This window comes from Cricetulus griseus, assembly GCF_003668045.3.
Source record: "Cricetulus griseus strain 17A/GY chromosome 1 unlocalized genomic scaffold, alternate assembly CriGri-PICRH-1.0 chr1_1, whole genome shotgun sequence".
Taxonomy (NCBI): Eukaryota; Metazoa; Chordata; class Mammalia; order Rodentia; family Cricetidae; genus Cricetulus; species Cricetulus griseus.
Window position 1 is genome coordinate 23,934,696 of NW_023276807.1, and position 14,532 is coordinate 23,949,227.

The window sequence follows — 14,532 nt, forward strand, 5'->3', positions numbered from 1 at the left end:
GTTAAGAACTAATGCATTACTCAGATGATTTTTAATATGTGTGGTTAGAATCTTTCTTTAGCAAGATATTTTGTCAAAATGAATCTGGTTATGTGATAATTACAATGCTGTTTGTAATGCTAAGAATTTTTGTTTTCTGTACATCGTAACTATAAAAATTATGGCATTTCACCATCTTTATAATGTATGTTGATGACATATTCAAACCTACCACTACTCTTTCTAATTTTTGAAAAATAGTTCCTTTTGTATTTTTCTATTTTTTATATAGATTCTCTGTGTATGAGAAAAACATATAATGCTCGTCTTTTTGAGTCTTGGTTATTATATTTAACTAATGATATTCAGCTTAATCCATTATAATGTAATTTTCTTTTTTGTGTGACTCATTACTACTCCATTGTGTATATATACTTCATTTCTTTATCCATTCATCTGCTGATGGCCACATAGGTTGGTTCCATAATGTGACTACTGTGAAACATGCCATGACAAATATGGGCACTAGGTCCCTTTACTGTATACTGACATGATTCATTTCTGTATGTAAACAGCAATGACAGAGCAGACGGTAGTTCTATATTTTATATAATCTCTGTCAACAAACACCTTGAGAAGAATTATAGTTCATTTACTTCACCTTCAGAACTTTAACAGATATAAGTACAAACACTTAAATGTAGGTCAAATACTTCTGTTGTGGTCTAGCCTCTAGTTCTGTGCTGAAATTAAACATATTTTTTGTAACTGTCAATATTTTGTATGCTATAGAAAAGTAGTTTTGACTAGCAGAGGTACTACATTTCCTACAGAATTTAGTTTTAAGATAAAGGATTTTTGTCTATAGAGAAGTATCAATTAAAAAAGTGACAAAAATGCTTCTTGCATACCAGAGCTAAAGTGTGGTGAGACACACAGTAGTTATAATATCATGAAGATTTTCAATGTGCTTTATATATAGATTTCAAGTTTCTTTTTCTACTGATAATAGTGCAGTTGTGCTCTGAGACTATCTTTTATCTCTAGAAATGGAAAAAAATGCTCCTCTTATTTTGACTACAGTTACCTGATTGTCCCGCGCTATGGTCTCGCCGGCAAGAATCACACAGGACATTCAGATCCTTCTGTAGGAAAGCTTTAATGCATCTTGAGAGGAGAGCATAAGCTTACCAGAGCGGAGACCCCGAGCCAAGAATCCCGTCCCCTAATAAAGGCTGGCAGCCCCGCCTGGGACGTGTCACCCTATGATTGGCTTCAGCTCCTCAGGCCATATGAGCCACGGAATAGGCAGAGATCAAGGAAATGGAAAATTACCCAGCGCCTGTGCAATAATTTACATTTAGTGCCTGCAGGCACCATCATTGTAATGGAGAATGCAGGGACGGCTCCCTACACCTGATATAGTCAAATTGTAGATTTTTGTAGTAAGACAGAAAAGAAGAAAACATTTATACATGTATAATATCCCAGTATCTATTATCAACCATCTTACTTAATTTCAAGTAATATACTTATTCCTATTAGTGTAACAAAGAACTGAAACTCATAAAAAGTAGCAAGTTAATAAACGCTAGAGAAAGAATTAAAATCTAGGTATACCTGACTTCATTATACAAATCTTGTGTTAAAACATTATAGGAGGAAAAGTTATAAGGACACTTGCTTTTTTTTTTTTTTCCGAGGCAGGGTTTCTCTGTGTAGCTTTGGAGCCTATCCTGGCACTGACTCTGGAAACCAGGCTGGCCTCAAACTCACAGAGATCCACCTGCCTCTGCCTCCCGAGTGCTGGGAATAAAGGCATATGCCACCAACGCCCAGTAATGACCCTTGCTTTTATTTGGGAAAGTTGAATAGTTCATTACTAGTTTTTTGTTGTTGTTGTTTTGTTTTGTTTTGTTTTGGAGGCTGCCCTGAAACTAGCTCTTGTAGACCAGGCTGGTCTCAAACTCACAGAGATCCATCTGCCTCTGCCTCACGAGTGCTGGGATTAAAGACATGTGCCACCACTGCCCAGCTCATTACCAGTTATATCAACTATTTAAGAACTAATATCACTGTGTGCAAGTAGGAAAACATCAATAAATGTATTTGTGTATGCAATTAATGTTTGTTAGTTTCTTTAGAGAAAAATAGACATGGTATGGTGAGGATAAGTGGAAAATGAAGAAGGTCAGTTAAGAGGCCACATTCTAGGTGGTACCCCAGTGGGATGTGATTTAACTATGTTCTCCATAACACCCAATTGGTTGGAGGGTTGGTATGAGGATGATGCTATTACAACAAATTGTTATTCAGTCTTGACAAGAAGTCAAGAAAGGGTGAAGGGGGTGTCTCTGGGGCTTTACTTTCAGAGGCAGTTAGTTCTCTTTGTGATATGCAAGAAAGTTGTCAGAGGAGGAACAAGCCTGGTCCTGGGTGTGTTCTCACTCGATTCCTGGGTCAAGGGTCAGCCACCTCATAGCTCCTGTGGATACCTCATCATTATTTTCTACATCATGTAGTGCTAGAGCTAAAAGGCAATATTCATGGATCCTATACTATTCAATTTTGACACCCAGTCTCCAAAGCTATGCACTATAAATAAACATCTTTTCTTCATAAGTAGCCTGTATCAGATATTTTGTTACAGGGACAAAATCTGAGTAATATAAATGGACACTTCGTTTTCTCTCTACTAATAATTTAATAGTTGTGCTGTGTCAGCCATTGGAAGATGAGCATCCTCCTGTGAGTTAGAAATCAATGAATATAAAATGACAATTCAGGAACACTAAAGGAACAATCTGTATTAATTTTGTATCACCTTTTCTTCTTCCCCGTGCTTCATCTTTCCTCCTCCCCACCCTACCTCCCACTCCTGTCTGTTCCAGTTCAGTTATTAGCAAAGAATAACTCTCTACTCAGGCCCATGGTGAAGTTCAATGAGAGTCACAATATAAAGGGAAAAGATACCTAGATTTTCTAGGAGCCTGACAGTATAAGGAATAGGTCCTTAGAGATATAAAAGACAACACAGAGTTCACACTTATTTTTATGAATTTATAGTCATTGATGTGTGAAAATCTTGACTGTGATTCACTCTAAATTATATGCATAAGTATTGCATAAATGTTCCTGTACAGTAAGTGTCCCTTGCCTGCAGCTGACTGTTCTTAGTGAGTTTTGAGAGCAACTTTTTATTTGCAAACAAACAGATTCACATCGCTTCTTATACAATCCAAAGACATTGGTTTTCATGTGTGTCCTACAATGCTGTGGTGAGAGACATAAAAATATTTTAATGCTGTAAATTAGTCACAGGGGCTTGTTTTCTATCTTAATCAATGAAAATGTAGACATCAACTACATCAAAAATGGATGAGAGAGAGTGCTTGATTTTAAAAGTGATTGAAGCTATAAGAACATGGGGATCACACTAATCTAACACACACCTTGTCCTTTACATTATAAACATGTAAGCATATGAGGTAGAGGGGCCTTAAGTATGTTACATTGGCATGTGGTTAGAGAAATAAATTAAGATATATATATATATATATATATATATATATATATATATATATAAATTTGTTAACATGATTTATCATATATGCGAGTAGTTATATAGATATGGATATAGATACCGATAAACTTTATCACTACCACCAGATGGATAAGTAGATACTAACATTTTTCTCTAGAGGAGTGCATTCCAGCTCTTTCAGAGACAGTGTTTTGAATTATTAAAGAGAACACTTCACATTCTTGTTTGAATATCCTATCTGCAAACAGATAAATTGGATACCACCATTACTCCACAGGATTTCTCACATCCAAATGGAACCTAAGTTTCTTCCTCAGCTGGAACTTTGTTAGCATTACCAACAAACATTAAGTAATAATAGAAAGAGGACCAAAAAGCTTAGCTGATTAAATATGAATAAGAAAATTAGATGAAGCATAAATTTAATAGTGAAAGTATCTCTTCCTGATTATTTTCAGTTCTCACACACACAGTTGCTCTTCAAAATTTTAGTAATTAAGTTTTATTTTTCAAAATATGCAATTCTTTCTGTTCCACAATATAACTATCAGCTGCTCTGAATATGTACATGAGTATACTTATTTTCTCTTCATTTGAACAAAATTTCCTTGAATAGAAGAGACTTTTAAAAAATATTCACAACTCAATTTTATAACTGAATTCTTCAAACTTAAATGAAAATCAAGAGAGTCATTTCTCACATAACTAAGGCTCAGCATAAGGATCTCTCATTTACCCCTCTTAGAAAGCTGCTGTGGAAAATAACTCAATGTGATTCTGACAGTATTTTCATATTCAAAACAAAAATATAAATGACAGCATTTTCATTACTGCTAATATTGAAAATATTGATGTCTAAATATTTATACTCTGGGAAAAGATTAAATGAAAGTCTGACTAAATTAGGAAGGGACAAAATATAAAACATGTACTAATCACCAAAATAGTTTTTTAAAATTTATGAATCAATCAGCATTTAGTATCATTTGTAGAGTTTCATCTTCTTCCCAACTGACATTTAGGATGAAATTTAAATTGAGAAAAAAATAAAGTGAAATAAATATACCAAGGAAAATGATCAATTTAATAAAGGTCTTAATTAAATGATTCATGAAGTCTCTACTTGCTCCCACCCATGGGTCAGTCAATAAATAACATACTTGAGAGACCTTGTGTAAATAGTTTGTTGGCAACAGGAGAAGGTAAGATTAAAACTAACTCCTGGAATAAAACTTGGCAGCTGCACGCCTCTAAAGCTGTGAGTTGGTGTGAGTTGATGCAAAAGTGATTCTGTGCAGGACAGTTTGTCCTTCGAGTCTGCTGTCCTCACAAATGTGAAAATATTGATGTTGCTGTGAACACACAGAAGAACACCACTTGAAAACAGTAAACATTTTAAACTCTTAGAATTATCCTCTGTTTTTTTCCTTCAGTGGAAATTTTTACCATATGGAAACAAAATATTGCCAGGCAAGGACAGGCTAATGAGAATTAGTGTTTGCCTCTTGACTGTTTTGAGAATAAGCATGGCCTCAGTTGACGTTTAGAGTTGTTGGCAAGCCCTATCAGCTAATAAACAGTGGGCATCTACAAGGTCAGACTCCCTGTAGGAGACAAGACTTAAATCTTAGTGATAATTACTCCAGAGAAGTTCGTCTGTTTAGGACGACATAATTTCCTTCAGAGAAGCCATTTCTAAAGTATTAGTTATTATTTCTCTTTTGAAAAGACAATTGGAATCTATCTTTTCCTTCTAACACTTTCACATTGCTTCAACATTGCTACCAGATGCCATTAGCTGCTGCCATCTACAGAGATAAACTAATTTCAGCACATTATCATCTAGATTAAGCACGGAGATCTAACCCATTGCACTTCTAAATCATGTTTATATTGAAACATATATTGTCAATTTCCTTGTGGATTTGACTACACTTACTGTATCCCAAGATCAATCATGTTTATATATCTTTCTGAGAGTGTAAACAAGTAAGAATCAAACTTTTTCTAATTCTTTGAAACATTGGAGGTACCTTCCTCTAGAGACTTATAAAAACATCTGTATTAGTATTCAAAGATCATGATGACGAAGGACTGACTCAAAGAACAAGTCTCAAAAAATAAATAAATGAAAAGGAATATGGTGCTTCACATGATTGAAAGTTAAGGAGATGGTTTCAAAAGCGGATTGGCACAGAGGACACTAGGAATCTCTAAGACCCTTTCTCCGGTTCATGCTTCTTGTGAGTTCTTTGATGAAGGCAAGTTGCCTATATCATTCATACTTCTTCCAATGTCAACATACCTATCTAAGAGCTTCATTATGTCTGAGCATCTCTGATGACATTATTTGTTCAACCTTCACTTAATCGCTGCAATTAGATAAATGCAAGAATGCAATATCCCCTTAGGCTTAGTTAGGACTTAGTTATATGTCCCTCCTTGAAAGCTCAGGATGCAAACTTACCCAAACTGAAGAAAAGGAAAAAGTGAAACTGTAATCTCAGTCCGAAGGCATTTTCCAGTTTTTAGGAATGGAAACGATTTTAGCTTGTTGGGAGTTTTACTATCAGCACATCATACACAACCTCATTCTGGATAATCCCTTACCTGTCAAAGATGTTTAAAGGTCATACACATGGGTAGAAACTTACATATGTGATAAACCTCACTCTCAAGCACAACAAACTATTTCTAAGATTGTTGACTACACTGGATTCATTATTGGCATTTCTTAAGCACATTCGTTCGTATATATGAATATAAAACTTGCAACTTGAATTCATAATTCAATCTTACTTTATTTAATTTATGCAGATACTTAAATCAAGATAACTTATAATTACATTTGTATAAATGAAGTTATGACATTCTACCCTCTCCTCAATGCTAACATACAATTGATTTCCTTTATTGAAGGTAAAATAACTAGGATATCAATTTAAAAATACAAGATGAGGAAACATAAATATATTACTAGTTATAAGCATTTCAAGGAGCACATAAAATATCATTTAATGTAAGTACTAAATTTTCATGTTTTAAAGGTCTATCGAGATCATTTAATTCTAAAATGATCAATACACTGTCAATATTTCCTCCATCAGAACAAGGTAGCCACATTCACATTAGCATGTCTCCACGGAAGACATTAATTTAAGTACTCCCTGCTCTCCCAAACATGTATGATTGCCCCTCACCTCACATAAATTCTTCATGGGACCTTTATTTATTCCAAGAACAACTGAACCTCTCTGTGTTACTAGCACTGTTTTAAATGCCAGGGCATAATAATGAGAAAGATATAACTTACTGTGATTTTACAGAGCTTTCAATCCGGTGAGAAACACAGCATTGACCTTGCTATTACACAGTTATACTTATTTTACTGAACTAACACTCCAGTACACACTGAAATTAAGTATTTTTTTTAAAGGGGGATTCCAATGTTCCTGGTAAACTGTCTCAGAGCCTTGTCTTATTTGCTCTGGACATTTAAGGAAGTTACCTTTGAGCTTAGTGTGAAAGAATGAAAGGGTGGGCTGTATCATCTGCTTCAGGTCTGGTTATCACTCACAAGGAGCAAAAAGCTCTCAATTAAGGGGGCTACTGTGGGTCATGCAAGGAATATTAGGCTGCAAGGAACTCCGTCTCTATCCTAAAGTTTGTTCTAGAATTTATCTTAGAATAGGCTTCAGCAAAGGTTGGACAAAGATACCATGCTGCAATATGCATTAATGTACATAGAGACTTGTATTAAAGATGTCAGAATGGCTAGGCTAACAAGAGGGCAACTGAGAGTTGATGGCATGGTGGGAGTTCTCTCAGAGAGACACTATTGGAATAAAAGATGGTGGATTTGAGTGGAAGTAAAAAAAATAATTACAAAACAAAAAGAGATGATAGATAGATAGATAGATAGACAGACAGACAGACAGATAGACAGACAGACAGACAAAAGCCTTATGGGAAAAATGAAAGGTTAAATTATACAATTCAGTATGAGACTCTGTGAACAAAATAATTTTCAAGTGTTGCTTGTTTTACTTGACCCAAAGTAAAAAGGATATTTTATGAAATCACATACAATGGAAATAATATTTCACAGGTGAATTTTTCATTCTTACTATGCATGATGTCTTCTGACATTTTTTCTACAACTTTTTTTTCTTAAAGTATTGGCTTATGAAGGTTAGTTTTTGTTAACTCGACATAGACTAGATTTACCTGGGAAGAGAGACCTCATTTGAGGAATTGGACCTATAACATTGACCTGTGGGCATGTCTGTGGATTGATGATTTATTTGAGAGGTTCCAGTCCACTGTGGAAGGTGTCACCCCTGAGCAAGTGGTTCTGAACTATGTAGTAAAGCAGAATAAGCAACCCATATGGATTAAGCCTGTAAACACACTCCATGATATCTTCCTCTGCTCCTGCTGGAGTGAGTTCTTGCTCAGACATCCCTCAGTCATGAATTGTGATCAGGATGTGTAAATGAAACACTTTCCTTCTTCCTTCCTCCCTTCCTTCCTTCCTTCCTTCCTTCCTTCCTTCCTTCCTTCCTTCCTTCCTTCCTTCCTTCCTTCCTTTCCCCTTTCTTTTTGTAAGTGATAATTATCATGAAGTAGAAAAACTGTGGAGACCATCATCTGTGCTGCCTCTGGAGACCATGCTGAGGTCTGTGGTCCATGCTGCCACCAGAGGCCATGTTGATGTACATGATTTATGCCGCTGCATGCAGTCATGTTGGTGTCTATGGCCTGTGTGGTAGCCTCAGGCCATGTTAGTATTCATTGCCTGTGCTTCAGTCAAGTGCAGTCTTAATGTCCATGGTCTGTACTGCCGCAAGAAACCACTCCACAATCTGTGATGCTACTGAGAGTGAAGGGCAAGGAAGCTTCTTTTATAGTGGGGTTAATGGCTACAGATGATACAGTTGGGAATGAGAGACATAAAAGCCTTCTGTGACAACTTTTCTCCCCTACCTTCACCCCTTCCAAAAAATTGAATAAGAAACAGTGTAGAAAGGAAGTCATTGAAGAGAGCTCTTAAAAATTGTGATAGGAATCCTGAAGCATAACTCTTCACAGTTGATCCCAGGGATGGGGGTGGGGAAGGACTCATTTTTCTGTAAGGGGCTGGCCACTGAAAGTTTGACTATGCTCCAGTGAGTTTGTGGGCAACACAAATTGGACTTGGCATTTTTTTTCTTTTCTTCTTCTTTTCTTTGAGGTAGGTCACAAGGGAGAGGATGGAAGTGAATATGATCAGGGTATTATGGGAAACTCCCAAATAGTCAATAAAAATATTATGTTAAGAAAACAAAGAAAAGGTAAACCCAAATTGGATATTGCTGAAAACTATTGTCTAACTTTGTAATTATTTGGGGGAGCCCTAATTTGAAATTTTTACCGGATTTGTTTTGTGTATGTTTTCAGTCAACTATGTTTGACTAAAAATTAAATAAGGATTTTTGTATAATTTTAGGGCTACTGGAAACCTATGATTTTCTTAAATATGTGACCCCATACACAACAGCACCATGGTATTTTATTAATAGCAAATAGTTTATTATGTCTACTCACACTGAAATTCCTGAAAGCAGCCCAATGACTTGAAGCAGTAGTATTTACAGTCCATGAATTGGTGGTTCCCATGTCATTCTTCAGGTCATCTAAATGCTAGATTCAACACACTTTGTCTGTTTAAAATTAAGCCAGGTGTTGGATGGTGCTTTATGTCTATCAGATGTGGTTTTTTTTTAATTTATTTTCCATCAAAAGTACAAAGTTCAATCCACAGGGAACACTTTTTACATTTGTTTCTTCACTTTGTAGGCCAGCGCAAGTATGTTTTCATGCCATCTCTCTATTCACCATGTAAGTCTTGGGGTTCAAACTCAGGCCAACAGGCTTGACAGCATACACCTTTACCTGCTGAGCCATCTTACTGGTCCTGGGATAATTTTCCTAAAATAAAACTAGTAGTAGATATTAATTCAGCACACACACAAGGAATCATTCCAGAACATCAATATTTTTCCCTACTTGTAGAAAATTCTATTATTGTGAATAAATTGCAAATATCTGTTCAATAGCCATGTGTCTAGGAAAGAAATTATCAACATTTTAAACAAGATAAGTGAGCACACATCTGTCAACTTGTGTACTTTCAAGAAAAATAGCATTATAATTTATGTGTCAACATTACAGTGACCCATAAATGAAAAATTGTCTATTGTTTTTCCAAGTGAAAGATGATTTTAAGTATCAAAAACATTCAGGAACATGAAGAGGTTTGTCAGTGTTCTGCTCTAAAACATTGATTCTTTTTATAAAAGCATGTTGTAGGAACTGCACCACAAATGGACATATTTATCATGATATATATCTTCTCAACTAAGGTTGCCAATACCTTAAATCATGATTTTAAAAAAGTACACTTATGTAAATAAGCATTTTGTACTTAAATTACTCATTTTTCAAAATAAGATTTAGCTGCATTGAGATATTTGTCAAAATTAAATTTCTATCTCTATCCTCCTGCTAAGTTTAGTGCCACAGCTGCCATGGAGCCTAAATTTGAACACATAACTTTTATAAGTGGGACACAGAATGCCACTCCATAAGTAGAACAGGGGTCCTCTTGACATGTTTCAAGGCCATAAATTCCCTTCCTACATTTAGTAATCCTACTAAAACTGAAAAGTTGAGAATGCTATATAGAGGATGCTATAATTATAATTATATATAATCACACATATGATTATATGTATCCATATAGGTATTTTAAACATTTTATGAATTGGAGAATCATATAAATCAGGAAATTTATTTGTTGCATGTTTTTTATACTATTTGATGGACATGGAGTTGGTTTTACATAAGAAGACAATTCTGCATGAATGAAAATGACATGCAGGATAAATGAATTGTTCTCATAGGGAAAGCAGGGCAGTTGCTTTCAATAATACTGACAAACACTGGGTATGGTTGCCTGAAGTAAGATGGCACAGAAGGTGGTAGCTACAATGGGAATTTCAGGAGCTATGCTGGGGGGCCAGAGGTAGAATAGCCTCACAAGAGATATGAGACTGTGAGTGGAGTAAGAAGGGCATCCATGAAATGTGGTAGAGACATGACTGGTTTGGATATATGGGACCAGAAAAGATAACAAATGAATTATGGGTCATGGCATCATTCTTTTCATTGTCAGACAAAGGGAGAATGGTCAGGGAAGGACAGAAAACCAGAATGAATCCTGTGATGATTCAGAGACTAGGCATATGAATCTGTACTATGAAGAGTTAGATGTGTGCCTATCAAGGAATCTCTATAGAAACACAACCTGTAATAAGATCACAAGATAATCTCATTAGTTGATGAGTCTATGGAGAGATCTATGGTGTAGTTGCAATAAGAAGGCTGCTTGCAACACAAGAAAAGCCTACAGTTTGGTTATAGTTTGAAATCTGCAAAATGTAACAGGCCTCTTACTCTGTTGGGGTCTACATCATGTCTGCTAAGCATATCCACAGAGAAGAGAAGAGAGCGACTTCCTATTTGTCCCTGCTTATGTCATGTTGCTGACTAGCTACATCACTTCCTGCCTGTCTATACAGACCTCCAAGCTTCTATGGTTAGTTAGTGGCAGTTTCTACCTAGGTACATCACTTCCTGGGATCACATGATGACTCCTCTCTGCCTACAGTTCCCAAAATCCTCCTTGTCTCCTAGTCCTACCTATCATTCTGCCTGGACAATCAGTGTTTTATTCATCAACGAATAAGACAAACATATACACAGAAGAACATTACCCATCAGGAAATATAAAAACAGAGACATCTTAAAGACAAGCAGGAGTAGATCCCTCCCCTGTGTTTCTTCAGTCTCACTGTCAATGCTTACTCTCATAAAGAAATACCCTTATGGATTCTCTTAGAGTAATGTTCAACAAATATCAGAGAGCTCCTGCACTCATTTAAATGGATATGAAATTAACAATTGCAATGGGAGTACTTGAGTATATATGTCTAAAACACTTAAGACCCAGATCAGCTAAATAAATATTATTGTACCTTAAAATTAACAGTCCTTGGAGAAATGACTCAATTTAGAGTAGGTTCAGATGGTAGCAGACAGGCCTGAAACAGTTTATTGTGGCATAAGGTGGTGAAAGAGATGGGCAGAAAGATGTTAAAAGGATACAAATTAAGATGAAAGAGGTTTCCATTAGTCAAATCTAGTACAAATTATAATGGCAACAGATTATAACACAAAATAAAATAAGAACTTGTAAATCTATATTCATGAAAGTTAATGAATTCATTGACAGTAGACATTTACATGATCACAAAGTATGTTCTCACTGAATATGGAATTATTACAGAAGGAAAAGTTATAACTCCTAATGGAGAATTCTGGAAGATACTGCTGTAAACAAGTATCAAGCATTTACAGTAATAAAACAAATAGAATCATGTACTGATTGATAGAATACAATGAGATACATTCAGTATAACATTTCAACAGGAAATCAAATGCATCATGAGGAAAGACTAGGTGTATTCATATTGAGGCACATGATTTTCATCTTCAACTCTGTTAGGATGGTGATTTCATGGAAATCTTGAAGGCTTAGTACTATACATCAAAGGAGAATAAACATACGTGGGAACTTAATGTGACATTTGATTTGGAACTGGATACTTTGAGTAACTGATACACAAATGATCTTTGCAATTACATGAAAACTTTTTTCTGTATTTGAAATATACTTAATTTTTTCAATGTTCTGGTGATTAGAAATATCGGTCTCATGTCTATTCACACAAGTGTGAAATTCAAGTTGTTACTACAACCCTTATCTTATAAAGTACTGTGCATGAAGTTTTAAATCTCTGTTATTCAAAAACCTTAACCAAGTAGTGGGACTTTAATATATGTAGTCACAGGAAGAGCAGTCCCATATTTCATCCTTGGATGAGTCTCTCTTTTTTTAGGGACTGTCCCTATATGGTATTCATGCTTGCTGTTCAGCATCCATAAAACTGTCTTAGCGATTGTTCTCACCTATCTGTTTTATAGCTATTAACATAAAGTACACTCAGTCCTTAGTTACTATCTCTGAAACTTATATACTCCTGGGCTCTGCTGCCTGGAAACTCATATCTTACTTGACTCTATACCAAGATTTCCTCACTCTCCTCCAACCTCTCTAGGACATTCTTCTTAATGGTTTTCTTAGACTATTTCCTTGCTGGTAGTCTCTGAAATACTAATGTCTTGCTGGGCTTCAATTTCATGTCTAAGCAAGTACCCATTACACACTTGTCTTGAGTAATCTCTTTAAAGTCTTGTATAAATGGCTCTACATCTGTTTTGTGGATAGTTGCCTTTCTTGTGCACAGGCTTTAAAAGCCCACTTTCTGGTAAACACAAAACCAAGACACATGATTTGTAACTGTCCTGGTTGTTTTTGTTTTAATGGTTTGTTTGTTTTTAGCTGGAGTTATCATGGAAGAGGAACCCTAGTTGACAAAAGGCCTCTATTAGATTGCCTATAGCAAGTCTGTGGAGCATTATCTTGATTAAAGATTGATACAGGTAGGCCTATCCTGAGGGGTCAGTATCATACCTGAGCAGATGGTCCTGAGTTGTATAAGAAAGTAGGCTGACTAAGCCAGTAAGTGTAGGTCCTCCAAAGCTTCTCCTTCAACTCCTGCTTAAAGTTCCTGCCCCAACTTTGTGATTTGAGAGTTGTAATATTAAATAAACCCTTTCCTCACCAGGTTGCTTTTGCTCATGGTGTTTTCTCACTGCAAAAGAAAAACCTAAGACAGAAATTACTACCAAGTTCATAGAATATTGCTGTGACAGACCTGACCAGGTTTAGAGGAGGATAATGGAAGGGGTTTGAAACTTTGAGTCAGAAAATTCATTGAGTGTTCCAGAGGTTAATAGATTGTTGTGGGAACTTAAGAAAATGTTGAAAGCTATGATAATGATCGAAGTTTAGTTTGTGAAGTTTCAGAAGGATAGTTGAGAGTCTCTTAAGAATTCTATTGGAATCATTCAATATGTTCTATTAAGAACTTACGGTTCTAGTTAGTGAGGGCCAAAGAATCTACTGAGATTAAGTGAGAAGAACCACTAAATTGAAGTCTGTGCTTTTCTTGGACAATTAATACTGGAAAGCTTGGGATGAAGAATTAGCTATGAATAAGAAGAGATGAGCATCATTAATGCAAAGTCTTTCATGAAGTGTTTCATCAGGGTAGGCATAGAGAAGCTGTGGTCTAAAGGATGCCCAGGCTGTACCTTGAACTAGCACCCAAATTCACTAATAGGTAAGTCTCCCAAATCATACTGGTTTTGAAGACATGAAGGGGTCATGGAGAGCAGTTGAGGCTTAGCACTGTGAGACACCAGGTCAGTCCACTTGTGAAAGTACAGCCTCAGTTGTAGTAGCAGACCCAGGAGTGTAAGAGTCATAGTGATAATTTGAGACTTGGTACTATAAGTAAGGTTCAGAGAGAAGAGAGAAGAGAGCCAAAGGGTGAAGGAACAGAGCAATTATAGTGGCAACCCCAGCATTTTGACAATTCCAGTACCAGTGCAAATCTTCAAGGAAAACTGAAGTGGAGCTGGATTGAGGCTATGACACAGGCTATGTGTGCTGTGAATAGTGCTATCATTGGGCAGGTGGGCCTGAGTTGTATACAAAAGCAGGTTGAACAAGCTATGAGGAGCTAGTCAGTAAGTAGAGTTCTTCCACTTCTTCAGTTCCTGAATCCAGGGATTTACCAAGGGTTCTGACTTCCCTCAGTGATGAAGCAAGAGAGTTGTAAGATGAGACAAACCTTTCCTAACCAAGTTAATTTTGGTTGTGTGTGGGGAGCCATTTGGTCTACATTTGAATCAGTATATGGAGTCTTACACAACACTTTACATGAAGCAAGGCCCTTGGATAAGGTCTTTGACTCAGTAATGATCAGTGGACCTCAAGA